The 14036-nt window shown below is 42.4% G+C and overlaps 1 protein-coding gene across 6 annotated transcripts in view; it reads right to left on the reverse strand.

The window, feature by feature from the left end:
* LOC135913299 (sulfotransferase ssu-1-like) overlaps window positions 1-14036 on the reverse strand; it is a 90177-nt gene that overhangs the window by 52803 nt on the left and 23338 nt on the right. For 2 of the 6 annotated variants that reach the window (XM_070521452.1, XM_070521448.1), the window contains exons 2-3: window positions 13739-13788; window positions 10968-11037 (exon numbers count right to left, since the gene is read on the reverse strand). The gene's annotated coding sequence lies outside the window, so the exon portion shown is untranslated. Of the gene's footprint in view, window positions 1-5289; window positions 5454-10967; window positions 11038-13738; window positions 13789-14036 lie in introns of all 6 variants that reach the window. The other 4 variants (XM_070521453.1, XM_070521447.1, XM_070521450.1 and 1 more) reach the window with 3 other exon arrangements.

The raw sequence follows: 14036 nt of genomic DNA on the forward strand, positions 1-14036 counted from the left end.
AATGAGGTTGCTCATGACTTGGCACGAGGACTTGCTAACCGTGACAGTCACAACCGAGCCGTTCACCATCAAGCGAGGGAATCCAGAGATCATTTATTAACATACAATGATGTTACCAAACATTACTATTTAGGACGCAGACAATTCCCATTGCCACATTCAAAACTGAACAGGGCTCAGGCAGTCTCACTGCGCTTATTGCAAACGGGTACATATCCCACACCGTACACCATTATTAAAATATATCCAGAGAGGGAGATTACGATGGAATGCAATGATTGTAATGGCATCATTGGAATCAGACATGCTGGCGGGGTGTCCCGCGGCTCTCCCCAACCTCGTTGAAGAATGGACACAGTGGGAGAAAAGGATTCAAAGCCCATTGTTTCAGGACCAACTAAGGGCAGTCCAGAGGGCCCATGATGTCGCTGAAAGGCTTGGCCTGACAGTGCCAACGTGGGAGCGGCCCGCCTTGGCTTGAGAAGTCGAGCCTCCGGACCTCAGTACAATAAACGTTTTCACACACACACCGGTGGCGAACAGGCAAAGCACATAACTCTCAGGAACGCTGCCCGCCAAAAATTAATACCACAAAAAAGATAACAAAATCTACACACGCACTAATGATAAAGAACTCCACAAAATATTTAGCAGTAGACAGAAAACGCTGCGGCGAAAACAAAAACGTCATTAGGAAATAGGTAAAGATAGAACAAACCAATTGATGCCAATTTATGTTTCAAAATTATGCAGAAGGAAAAAGCATTCTTGCATTTTTCTTAAACATCGATACACTAATACTTTCTACAGCTATTTCCACAATGAATTGGTACGTATTACACAAGGATGAGATTTGGTGATGTAAACATTGTTTTCCATAACTGGTACTAGATCTGGTGGTAGGAAACGCGACAACACGTAAATCATATGTTATATCGCTCGGCAAATAAGTATTACTGAAAGTATCAAAATACTGCTTGATTTTATGTAAAATGTAAACTGCCAAACTTAAGGTATTGAATTGATAAAAGATTGCGAACATGACAAGTCTCGAAAACATTTGCTTCGACTGCTCGGCCTGCACACTATACTCGTAGGGCTCTTTCATGAAGGGAAGACAATTTAAAGGAATCAGTTTTATTGCACGTACCCCATACTATGTTATAGTATACAAGGTGGGAATGAACAAGAGCAAAATAAAATTGTTTCGTTAGTTGTTATGGAAGAAAATGCCCGATACGATAGATTACACAAATACATCTGGCCATTTTCGTTCTAATATAATTCACATGATCTGTCCACTCTAGGTCTCTGCGTAAACATACACCCAGAAATCGGCAGCTATGCCCCTGTTCAACACGCGTGTTTTTGAATTCTAATTGGATATGATAGCTTAATGGTTAGTTTTTTGGATGAAAATGCAGGAACTTCGTTTTATGCGAATCATACTAGCCGCAATACCACGCTCTTCCTTGCTGCGCTGCGCGCGGCCGCATAGCTACCATATGACGTCATAACAGCTGCAAAAGCGGAGGCTCAACTCGTGCGCTCGCTTGCGGCCGCGTAGCTACATAGCCAGGTCTCAGCTCGTGCGCTCGCCGGAAGGTGACCGTGACGTCACGCGCCGGCGCAGCGCCCCTAGCGGGAGGAGCGGGAGTCAGGTTGTGGCTGCGGCCGCGCGCGACCGCGTGAGTTGGGGCCCAGCTTTTCATCCGGCTGTCGTGACGTCACGTCACGTGGTTAAATGGTGGCTGCCCGGCCGCGCCCAATTGCTGAACTGAGTATTTGTAATATGCAACGCATAACAACTAAAATAAAGGCTCGTATGCTTCGCATCCTGGGCTTAACCTTAGCTAAGCCATAGCCATTTTTTTTACGTTCAATTGAAGCTGCTTGACAGAAAGCCAAATGGATAGCTGGTTCAACCAGGCATTACACTGCTGCTCCAATACATTGAGATTAGAACAAGAAAAAACTACATTTGTATTATCAGCATACAGCACAACGTGAGCAGTTAATGGAACGTTGACAATGTCATCAATATATATTGTAAATAAAAGAGCTCCCAGAATTGAACCCTGTGGGGCACCAAAATTCACCATACCGAAATTAGATTTTAAACCATGCATCTCTGTATACTGTGCCCGTTCAGTTATATAATTCTTCACAAGTGCATTTCCAAGTCCACGAATTCCGTGAACGTCTAATTCTTTTAGTACTATTGTATGCTTCACAGAGTCGAAGACTTTACAAAAATCTAGAGAAATCCGAACAGAAAGCAGTCTATTTTCAATATTGTTAATTATAGTATGTTTATATCTAACAACGCTGTTTGAGTCGATTTGCGGAATTGAAAACCATACTGTGGTTAACAAATAACTTTTTAACTTGTACGAAATCGTTTAGCCGATTAGAAAGTAAGCTTTCAGCTACTCTTGAGAGAATTGGCAGAACCGAAATCGTACGATAAGCGTTCCGGTCGTGTTTGCTGCCTCCACTGAACAAAACGGTAACGTACACCATGTTCAATTTGTCTGTGAATACTCCAGTGAGCAGCATTCTATTGCATATATGGGTAAGTGGGGCCAGCGACAATATTAGCAGCACATTTCATAGGAAAGACAGCAATGTCATCCTCTAAAGGCGTGCACGGGCTCCTAAAGGCATTAATGATCTTAACGACTCTATCTGTTGAAGTAGGTGACAAAAATATAGAATCGGCACTACAGGGAGGGAAGTATGAGTCTATAGTCCCGGTCAAATGACAGTTAACGCATGCATGGTATGCTCCTGCTGCTATAACGTGATCAAGCGTTAGGTTTATAAGCAAGTAAGACCGCTGAAAAAGTTACTCCATTGATCCTTAATTATGAGGGGAGGTCTTGTTTCTTGCTCTCTATCATTGAGTTGATACCTTGCCAAAGTAGTTTAGGGTTGTGCAAGACAGACGAAAACTTATTAATATAGAATAAAGACTTGGCGTTCTTTAAATCGGATTTTAATTTGTTCCAGAATTTCTTAACCTCAATTAGTTCATCCAGATTTCTTGTTGCCAAAAAGCCAGATAACATTTGATTTTTTTTGTTAATTATTTTCAAAAGTGCTCCTGTCATCTATTCTTTTCTAGCCTTCCTATAATTTTTTATATGTTGTGTCAGAAATGCAGTGTCATAGCATTCTAATACCTTTATAATAAATATATCGTACGCATGAGATGAGTAATGATAGTAATAAATAAATAATAGAAGACATCATATTATAAATCATGCTGTTCCCATCATAAACTCTCCGTGGGCGTGTGGGAGGATTCATTTTCACTTTCTAACACAATAATTCACCCCGCTGCTTGTTAGGACAAACCTCCCCAAATGTGCTTCAAGAATTAAAATAGCCTGGCAAAATTTTTTATCGACTGACCAATGGCAAACTAAATATAAATCCTGAATTTTCCTTGCGCCCTCCCTGCAGACTGTCACCCCGTTATTGTCAAGCATATGCTCTTGGATCTTATGTGCCTAGAGTTGATGCTTACATTCATTTCTGAGCAATACTATACTAGAGTAGAAAAAAACTAAATTCAGAAATATTTCACAGTTCAAACTCGCTCGCAATTTTTAAAAAGAAGTTAGAATCAGTTATGGTTTAATTTGAATTGCGTGTTTCTTTATTGCTTTGTATGACGAGCTATGTTACGCTATGTATGAGGTTGTATTTTTTATTTTCAGTGTTGTGAATACGACCACCCTGTAAAATCTCAAAAGGTGTCGCATTCTTGAAAATAAATAAATAAAATAAATAAGTACATGAATAAATAAATAAATAAATACAAGTATTTGTCTAATGCTTACTTTTTAATGCTTGTCTTTAGCGTGCTTGACAATTAGTTGGGTGTGCTTCTCAATCACCTTTTTTTGGCCAATCTTCAACGTAGGTACGCGCCATGTTTTCAGGCAACAAAATGAATTTCACGACAGCCAACTCCGTGTCTATTTCACGCTGGCAATTTGCTGGTGCCGAGTAAAGAACAAATGGCATGACTGTTATTCCCAGAGGCTGTCTGGCGTCATACAGGTGATCTTCTCGCTGTCCTTCTCGTCAACTCCATTTTCCACTACCCCGTCTTAAGGTCTATCGACAAAATATACTGTGCATTGCAGTGCCCGTCCAACGCGCCATCTTTCCGCGGGTAGGGGTACACATCCTTCATGATTTTGTTCTGGTGACGCCCATCGACACAAAAACGAAGAGTGCCAACCTTTTTTTCTTCGCCATGAGTAGAAGATGCACATGGGTTTTCCGACAGCGGAATGATGACGTAGCGCAGCATTTCGTCAACTTCGTTCATTATAGCTTGTAGTTCTCGTGTCGAAACACGGTGAGGGCGTTCTCAAATTTTACGCGATGCTTAGCAATTGTTGTATGTGCGTATGGCGATGAAAGGAATTGTGTTCCTTCAGGATATATTTGAGCTGTGCTTACTTATGCCTTGGAAGACCCGGAATTATATCGGAGGCTGGTTCAATAACGTGGAGCGTCATTGTAGGTTCGGCTGAATCAGAGAGGACTGTCGTATCTTTGACTGCTGTCACTCCTTCCACGCAGGCTATCTTGCTGCCCTTGTTCGTGTGTTTAAATTCATGACTGAAGGTTGACAGCATTACTTTCGTCTTTCCTCCTCGCAGTTGAGCAATTGCTCTCGCGTCGAAAACTTGAAGGTCGAGCTTTCGAAGTTAGCCACCCTCGACGCGCCTCCTACGTCTGCACCTATTTTGGTGCCGTCCTAAATAATGATAAAGGCCGCCCAACACCCATCGTTTCTACCGGCATTTTCTGGTGTTGCGTCACTCGGCGTCGTCGCATGAACGCCGCCAGAAAGAGCGACCAGCGACACGAACCGCACGCGGACGATTTATGATTGGTCTACGCTTGAACTCGGTACTGCCTCTCAGAAAATATGCACATGCAACACACCATGAAATGCGTTGAAGTACAACGCAATAGGCGGTTCACCCACAATTCCCTGCCCCTAGAAATGCAAATGAAGTCCATTATTTGGACACCTAATGCCACCAGTTTACAACCATCTGTAATGTAAGTAAACTGGCCAGAGAAAGGGTTATCTTGGTAATGCAAACTGAGCAAGAAAACTAGTTTCTTGTGGATCTATATGTACCTAAATTTTCCTGCGCAAGAAAAGTGTTTACTGCAATTGGCCGTGAATTAGTGCAGAGAATGCAATAAACAACGTGTAGGCCAGAAAATACAAGTGCATTCGATGAGAAACTGTACCTGTCTTTTAGAGACAGCCGAACGACGCTTTGCTGCGCTGATTCCCGGTCTCAAAGTGATAGGCAGAAGCTTCCTTTACCCGCAACTTTCCACGAATGCTCACTTAAGCCGTAGAAGGGGCACAGAAGAGCGCCGCATAGCTTCAAATGCGCGTTACGTGACAGCTGTAGGAGAAGGGAAAGAGAAAGAGGCATAACCTCTACCTGCCATCGGCACGAGGCAACAAAATACCCAGTAAATGACGCGAGCGTAAGGACAAATAAGCGATAGGCAGCAGGGCTGGTAATTTCTTTTTGCTACGTTTCTTTTCATACTTTATTTTTTCTCACTTTTTCTCCTTTATTTTTTTGTCATATGGAGAGCGTGGCTAAAGACTGTTGCACATGGTGCGATTTTCATCGCATAGGAAGTGCAGTTTCCGCCACATGCGGCGTAAATACCCGCCACAATGTCGATACCTCCCTACATTTTTCGACTGCGACCAACCGGTCGCACGTCACACCGGCTGCGATTTTTCGACGAAATGGCACCATGAGCTATTTCGCTGTTTGTTTCGGGAAATGACATCTCGCTTAACAAGTTCAACTGGCGGAGACGTAAACTGTCGAATCCGGTATGTAGCGCCAACACGCGAAGCGAGAATAAAAAGAAAAACTCCGTTCTCTCATTTCTATGCGTTCGTTCACCTACTACCTTGAAATAGGGTGCATGTTCACGTTTCCTTTGCATGCTACAGACCTTGCACTTACCACGCACCTTTGCGAGTTCCCATTACAACAAGGTATTCGATCCCCACGAGACGAAATTGCATTTTGTGGTCGTCACAATGTTGCTAATTGTTAAGGAGAGACGCTCCTCGTAATATTTTTTTGTTACTTGTACTAGAAGTTTCCAATTTAAGCTATATATATAGTTGTCTAAGCCGATTTAAATTGCTTCACTACTTTTTGTGTAGCTGTTATAGCTGTTCAGTTATGTTATGAACAATGGCAAAATGTTCTAATTATTCACACACATTATTGTGCTGCTGGTTATTTAGCTCCGTTTAGATCGCAAAGAGCCGATATCTAGCAAAACAGCGTGTACGACTACTGGAGGTATAGAACAATACTCGAGCATTTCCACAATTTTTTTTCACGACTATCTGAAATATAAATTTCTACTTTCACAACTACTACTGGCAGATATTGCAATTTCAACTACGTACCAGCAGTGTACATTTCTTCAAGAGTACGTATGCTAAATCTTCTTAGTATCAGACAATCATAAATGTGCAAAGTTATTTTCATGTCACTGGGAAAAAAATTGTTGATGTGTCCTACTTATTCTTTCGTAGTTGCAGTAATTCTAGATGCTGTTTGAATAGATAATGGCACTTAGCGATCTGCAAAGAGCTAAATAAGCTACAGCGCAAAGGTTTTGCAAAAATGAATCACATAATAAATTGCCCGCAAAATTGCTCTATTTTGCCATTGTGTATGACATAACTCATGAACTATAGCGGCTACACAGAAACTAATGATATGTGAAAGCTGCTTGTAATGCTCTATAAGCAGGTTGATTTTCAAATCTCCAGTACAAATATTTAATGCAATGTTTTTTTCGAGGAGCGGCTGCCCTGAAGCGGTACAGGAAAATCGCGCGTAGAGAGCAGTTTAAATAATGCCAACCTATGCAATGTCGTACGAAGCGACAGCAATGTACCCAAAGTGTGAACGCTGCGGTGAACACCCTAGCGTTGAGTTGCATTCTTTTTCTATAGCTTTTCCTGTCGCGCGTAAATTTCCCGATGCATCTTGAAAGGTTGCCAAACCTAACCTGCTCATTAAATTTGACATGATAGACGTGCCAGGTATCGTAATGAAATGTCAACCATTGCATATTTCAATCCGTCACTTCAATAAGCAACATCGTCAACTTGTTTTCGAATATTTCGTGCACATTAGATTGTATCTCTTCTCCGATGAAGAATTTCTTTTTGCCAACACAGATACCAATAAACCTTAAATATGTTGCCGACTTTGTATCCTTAAAGCACCTGTATTATCCCTTGCTTTGAACGGTAATTACCTATACCGTTACACGACATTATTGGCTTGCTATAGCGGCAGAGTGACAACGCACCCTGCCGCAACGTCAACTAAAACTCCTGCAACAATGTGAAACGCTGGCAAACAGCCTGTTTTATATCCCTTAAACAGTAGAAGGCCACACGTTAAAGAAAAAAACATTAAAACCATGCACTGAAGCAAGCCAGTTGCATCCCTTTCTATGAATGATTATAACCTTGAAGTATAAAAGTTTTTTGCACGTCTACAGCTAATCAAGTGTGCAGAAATATTGTTTTTTATAAGTTTATGACCACAAATTTATTGTGTACACCAATATAAGCATTCTCTTCCATCATTACTACCTTTATAAGTAGTGAAGTACCACTTGGAAGTACCATGCCACTTGGAAGACGGATTCGCTCTGATATTTTGAAAAAAAAAATTCATTTCAGGTATACACAATATGCCGTTGATCCAATAAAGGGCCACATATAGCTTTCGTTTTTTAATGACAGACTCGTTGATTGCAATTCTTGCCTTCACACAGACAACAGAAAAAACCATTTCAACAACGAATTGTTCTTCAGGTTATTCGCCTGCTACTGTCGCTATATCATTCTGCTGCTAACACAAGATGGAAGGTTGAATTACTAGCCGTGACTGTGGCATCTCGATGAGGCTCACAGGAAAAAAAAACTCTTGCACATTTATTTAGTTTCTCATCTTTCATTCAACTCTTCAATTTCCAAAGGCTCTTGGACAAACTGTAGGACGCAATACAACATTTTAAAGCAAAGGGCCGACTTGTAACAGAAGCACCTTTCCGAGACATGGAATGTGGAAAATATTCACTGCGTCAATATGCATCCTTCAACAGTGCTGCACAAATAAGCATGATAATGCATCGTAAGTACTCCATCGCGTAGTTGGTTCTGCAGATGTATTAATGTCAAAAGACATGAATGCTCATACTACACCATGTACACTGCAGAAAGAAAATATTTTTCAAGAGTTGTCTCATCTGCGAGAAATGAGGGTGCGGTAAGCAGCAGAAACTTTTATCGAGGCCATTTTGAATACCGCTTATGCAAGAACGAAGCGAGTACCTATTAGCAATATACTGAAGAAACAGCCTCCTTTACATCAGACAGGGCCTTGCACAATGTAAAAGAAAAAAAATAAAACGGTACCCGTTGCGGAGGCTTAGAGGTTATGGCGTTGCGCAGCTAAGCACCAAATCGCGGTCCCTGCCGCCACTGCCATATCTTAAATAGAAGGATACCGCAAAAGCACTCGTGCACTGTGCATCAATTGCACGTCAAAAAACTCTAGGTTGTCAGAATTATTCCGGAGTCATAATCTGATTATATTGATCAGATTGTGGTTCTGGGTCGTAACAATCCAGAGTGTAAATTATTTTACTAGAATAAGGCGAGCTGCTTTGTTTACTAAATATATCAGTTTGTCAGGGTAACCGAATGAGAATAATATTATGGAAGGTTGTGATTGGTAGGGAGAGTGAACACAGGAATTCGAGGGCAGGTAGTAATAGCATCGTCACCTCAAGGACGTGCAGCCGTCAGTTTCCCGAAGAAGAACGACGGGAATAGGACGGGGACGAGGGACGGCGTGAGGAAGGTGAACGAGAAGGTCGGCGACGTGGTCAGAGCGAGCGACAGTACCGGGCCACGGTTGTAGTGGTCGCGGAAGATGTTTCTGGTTCAACTTGGGTGGGCAGCTGGTGATGGTTTCGGGGTAGATAGCGCAAGCAGCACAAGCTTGTTCGAGAAGTCGTGGGCCAAGGACTTCGGCAATACGGTGAAATCTGTCGAGACCTCCTAATCGGAAGCACGTTGGCATGTCAGGCGTTCTCCACGCAATCGAATCGTGATGACTGGGAGCAGGACAATGGTGTTATCAAACCTAACCTACTCCTTAAACTTGATATGCTGAACATGCCGGCTATCGTAATGAATTGTCAACGATTGCATATTTCAATTCGTCCCTTTAATAAACACCATCGTCAACTTGTTTTCCAATATTTCGTACAAATTATATAGTATTTCTTCTTCGATGAAGAATTTCTTTTTGGCAACACAGAAACCAATAAACCTTAAATATGTTCCGCATTTTGGCCCCCCACAGCACCTGTATTATTACTTGTTTTGAACGGTAATTACCTATACAGTTACATACCATTACTGACTTGCTATAGTGGCAGAGTGACGACGCACCCTACCGTAACGTCAACTAAAACTCCTGCAACGATGTCAAAAGCTGGCAGACAGCCTGTTCTTATATCCGTGAAACGTGATACGAACATCGTCACACGTTGATGTCGCTCCCGCGTTTGGAAGGCGGGTGAAGTCGTGGGCGATGCATCGTCTTTTAGCACCATCGAAGCATGGACATTCAGCAGTAATTTCGTTGGCCATCAAAGAGTCTTTAAACACGGTCAGGTTAAACGCAACGTCCGCGATTCCTTTCAGACATGCGCGACCTCATCGGCTTCTGGCATCTTGACGTAACCTTTTCGGCTAAAGGCCAGCCCATCCTGAATGTACGTCAGGTACGACTCGGTAGAAGTCTTCACATGTGAGGCAAGTTCATTCTTGGCGGCGCGCTGGCAGCCTGCAGCTTGACCAAACAACTAGCGAAGTTTGGCCTTACATACGCTCCATCTTCTGAGCTCATCTTCAGTGTTATCAAGCTAGGCCTCCGCAGTTTTGTTTGGGTAAAATATTAGGTCCGCCAGCAGCAAGCTCGAGTACCACGTGTAATGTGCGCTTACGCACTCAAAGAGTCGAATCCCAATCGTTGACGTCGTCGCCATCAGCGCCGGAAGAGGTGCCAGGATCACAGGGTTTAGCCAGGACGATGGTGGGAATGGCAGCCGCCGCTGACATAGTTTTACCGCCGGAAGACTAGCCTAGAGTGGTGACTTGGCGACCACTGCGGAGCTCCATCTTGCGTCAGATCCCCAGCACTTTCACTAAGGTGTTACGTGAAGGCAGGTACAACAGGGAGACGTATTTATAATATATTTACAAGGAGAGCAAGCACTGAACCATGTGGTCGAATGCGCGCGCCAGACCAAAGGCGTGTTGTTCATCGACGCCCCTCTAGCGGAGTATTACCCTACCAGTATTACTACTTCTGGAATACCGGGTCACGGGATCGGTGTATAGCATCAACAACGAGGGTAGTGACATTTTTTGTGACGCACCGTTTATACAGAGCACATAACGCTGCAATGACCTTTCATATTCTACTTATCTACTTGCGTAGAGCATTCGTCAGCGACTGCTCATTAAGTGCAACCCTTTTATGATTTTGCTTCTATGAGAAAACGTGTGGAGACCAGAAACGTTTCATATGCGACGCATTGGCATAAAGCGTTGCAGCATACTGCTGCTATTTACATTACAGCCACTTACAACTACGACTACCTGGTGACTTGTAACAGTAAGCAATTTGAAGGTGAGCTAAAAAACAAAACAAAACATATATTTCAGTAAAATAGAACAGTGGTTCCGTATCACACAGTCACAGTGAATACGTAGAAACACGATACAGGCGGCACCACTAATACTTATGAAATTTAAGAAAGAAGAAGTGTCAACTTACCTGTTAAAAAGATCAGACAATAGAAACTTCAATGCCTGTGGAAAGTAGCTTCAACCGGCTCTTGTGGACGCTGATGAGAAAAACGGAGTATTCGGTATTACAATCTTCCTCTAATCTCCTTCCTAACATCTCAGCATTCTCCAGACTTTGTACTAAAGCACCACGCAAGAGAAACTTCGATAACGATAATATAGCGGCATCAGAATTTGTGCGAAAGACGCCGCACGCATTGGCGTATACGGCACAGTATTGTTGCTACTAGTAAGTGTCATGACACCGTAAGTTCATGGAGCCAAGCCCAGCAAAAACAAAACAAAAAAAAGAATCGAGAGAATAAAAGGCCGGCTGCGCGCAGACGTTCGCGCGCTTGCTTTTGTCGACGTGGCGCGAGCGCCAGCACGTGATTCTTATCGACCAATAGGAACGCTCAGTCCTTACCGCCAGCCCTCTCTGGAGGGCTCTGGGGGAAAGATAAATTGTTGCTGCCTTTGGTTTTATTCAGGGTGCTTAGTGGCGGCAGTATCAGCTTGAGGAGTTCAGCCAACATTTCTAGTTTCGCGCGGAAATGCTACGATAGCAGTACCTCGTATCTTAAGATACACGACACATTATTTCATATATCGCAAATGCAGATACTGATACACGTCTTTCCGGACCAATCATGATACAGATACAAGATATCCAAACAGTATCTAAAAGAATATGTAAGACACATGCATTTTTCCTACTGCCCAACACAGGTTGCGCACTCCAATACAAATTTAAACTTCAAAACGTTTTTAAATAACACGCGTATTATTTGATCCTAATCAAGACAGGTCTATAGTATTGTAACGTACACGTTTTTCTCACTGCAATAAAATAATTCTGTGGCGTCTGTCACGATGCATGGCAGCAAGCAACTCTGGGCGCCGCAACAGCTGCCTAAAAAACGCACTCCCACGCGTGAGATTGCATACATATTTCTTTATTTATTTTTCTCCAGTCACAGGATGTGAAACAGCCCTAATGTGACCTTCGGATATCTGCAATCTCGTGAGAATAATAAAGGAACAAAAATATGGGTACGCAATTTTGTCCAGGCATAGCGAGCGCAGAGTCATAACTGAACGCTGCACATTCTCATATTCGCGGTTAACTGGTATGTGTGCTTGATGCAGTTCATGCGCCTGTTTATGGCACAAGGAATGTGACGCTCAAAAAAGAGAGACCCAACTAAAAAGAAGTTATCGCACTGTCTGGGGTGGATAAAAACCGTCAAACACCTGGTGTACGTTCAAGCTGAAAAACATTTATATGAATTCTCCCTCACAATCAGAGAAAAGATTTTAACCTGTAGCTCGTCAAATAAGAATGAACCCTTCAACCTAACGCAGGCAGCAAAGCGACAACAAAGCGACGGAACGCTGCCCAATATCTCCTGATATATTCTCCGCCACTAGCTCAAAGGCTGTATATCTCCATCGAAACAAGTAAATGGGGGTCCACTGAGAGTGTTGCTGCAAACGCTGCACATCCATCGCTCTTGAATAACGGAGACAAAAATAATACATTCTTAAACAAGTATCAGCATGCCTCACTACAGAAAAATTGCAGCGGTAATAAAAAAAAATGGTACACCAAGTTTGTGGTATGATAAAATGCACTTCACGCTGGTAGCATTAATGTAGCTGAACAAGCAAGAACACTGTATAATAAGTATATTCGAGCGCACTTTTGATATTTAATTTACCATAGCATTGACGCACAGCCATCTTGGGCTGCTAACACTAGAATGTTTTCAATCTGTTACAAAGAAATTACAGAACTACAGTAAATTGCATAAAACCATTATAAATGGGTCTGTAGTGCGGTGTTTCATGATGACGTTATTCTGCTGGCGTTGTTTGTGTAACTTTCTAAAATGACGCCCGTCTATGAATTGTAAATAACTTTCAAAATGAAATCTACTATGAATAGCAGAAAGCACGGTGGCATCTGCGTCTTGAGACCATTCATCTAATTTGGCTCTCTGTTTGCAAAATCATCGTTATTTTTTATTGCGCACGCGCATTTCTGCTGCACGGTAGCTTAAAATATACGGCGAAAATTAGTGCAGATATGGGCTTTATCCTGAGACGTCTATTTGGCTCAGTGCATAGGGTCATGTGCGGTTGGTAACTGAGTTGTTCATAACTTTGTCTGCACTCTCAAGATACTATTATCTTATAATTACTCGGCCTGCAATTTTGTATAAGAGGCGCATTAAGTCCTCAGCTGCCAAACTGTAACCCTGTCACAAACTCCTCAGCCGATAATTAGAACCCGTGCAAAAGCACGTGCGAAGATCCATGATTTCATATAGGTCGCAAGAGTGCACTGGAAAACATATTTCGACAGATCTCACCTTTAGGTGGTAATCAGCGTTAAATAAAGTATTTATGTTTTGATCAAATGTCAATCCAAACGATATCAAGATGCAAACGCAGCAGTAATTACGCAGCTTTTTGCTTGAAACGACGCAGGTATAATTAAATTTACGCACTTCTCTGAAGCCTACTTAAATTATCCTAAACCGACTCCTTCACGTCTCTGTAGCTCAGCTATCCCCGTCAGGCTAACGCTCTGACCTGGATTTGACCATTTCACTTGTTTCTCGATATTCAGATGATTCTGTTGCCGATTTCTTCATCACTACGGCTGCAGCCAAATATTCCAGCTTGTAATTACTTTTTAGCATTTTGTTCTGCATGTTGGGCACATGCGAGTGATATGGGGCCAGTGGCAATTACCTATGCAATGACCTCAATTCTTTTCTCGGCAAGGCTGCAGCAAGCAGTATCTGCGATGTGTGGACATGAGGTAGAGAATTATGAAGTTTTTCTTGCAGCGTAAAAAACATGAGGACGCAGAGGAGTAAACAGAAACACACAGTACATGTGTGTGTCTGTTTGCTGTTCTGCGTCCTCGTGTTTTCTGCGCTACAATAAACACTTCAAAATGTTACACCAACAAGCCCGAATATCTGCACTAAGGTAAAGAAGTTTCACCTAAAAATAATTATATAGAAAACTAGCTCACGATTTCAGT

Source organism: Dermacentor albipictus, chromosome 7 (assembly GCF_038994185.2).
Source record: "Dermacentor albipictus isolate Rhodes 1998 colony chromosome 7, USDA_Dalb.pri_finalv2, whole genome shotgun sequence".
In the NCBI taxonomy this organism is placed as follows: domain Eukaryota; kingdom Metazoa; phylum Arthropoda; class Arachnida; order Ixodida; family Ixodidae; genus Dermacentor; species Dermacentor albipictus.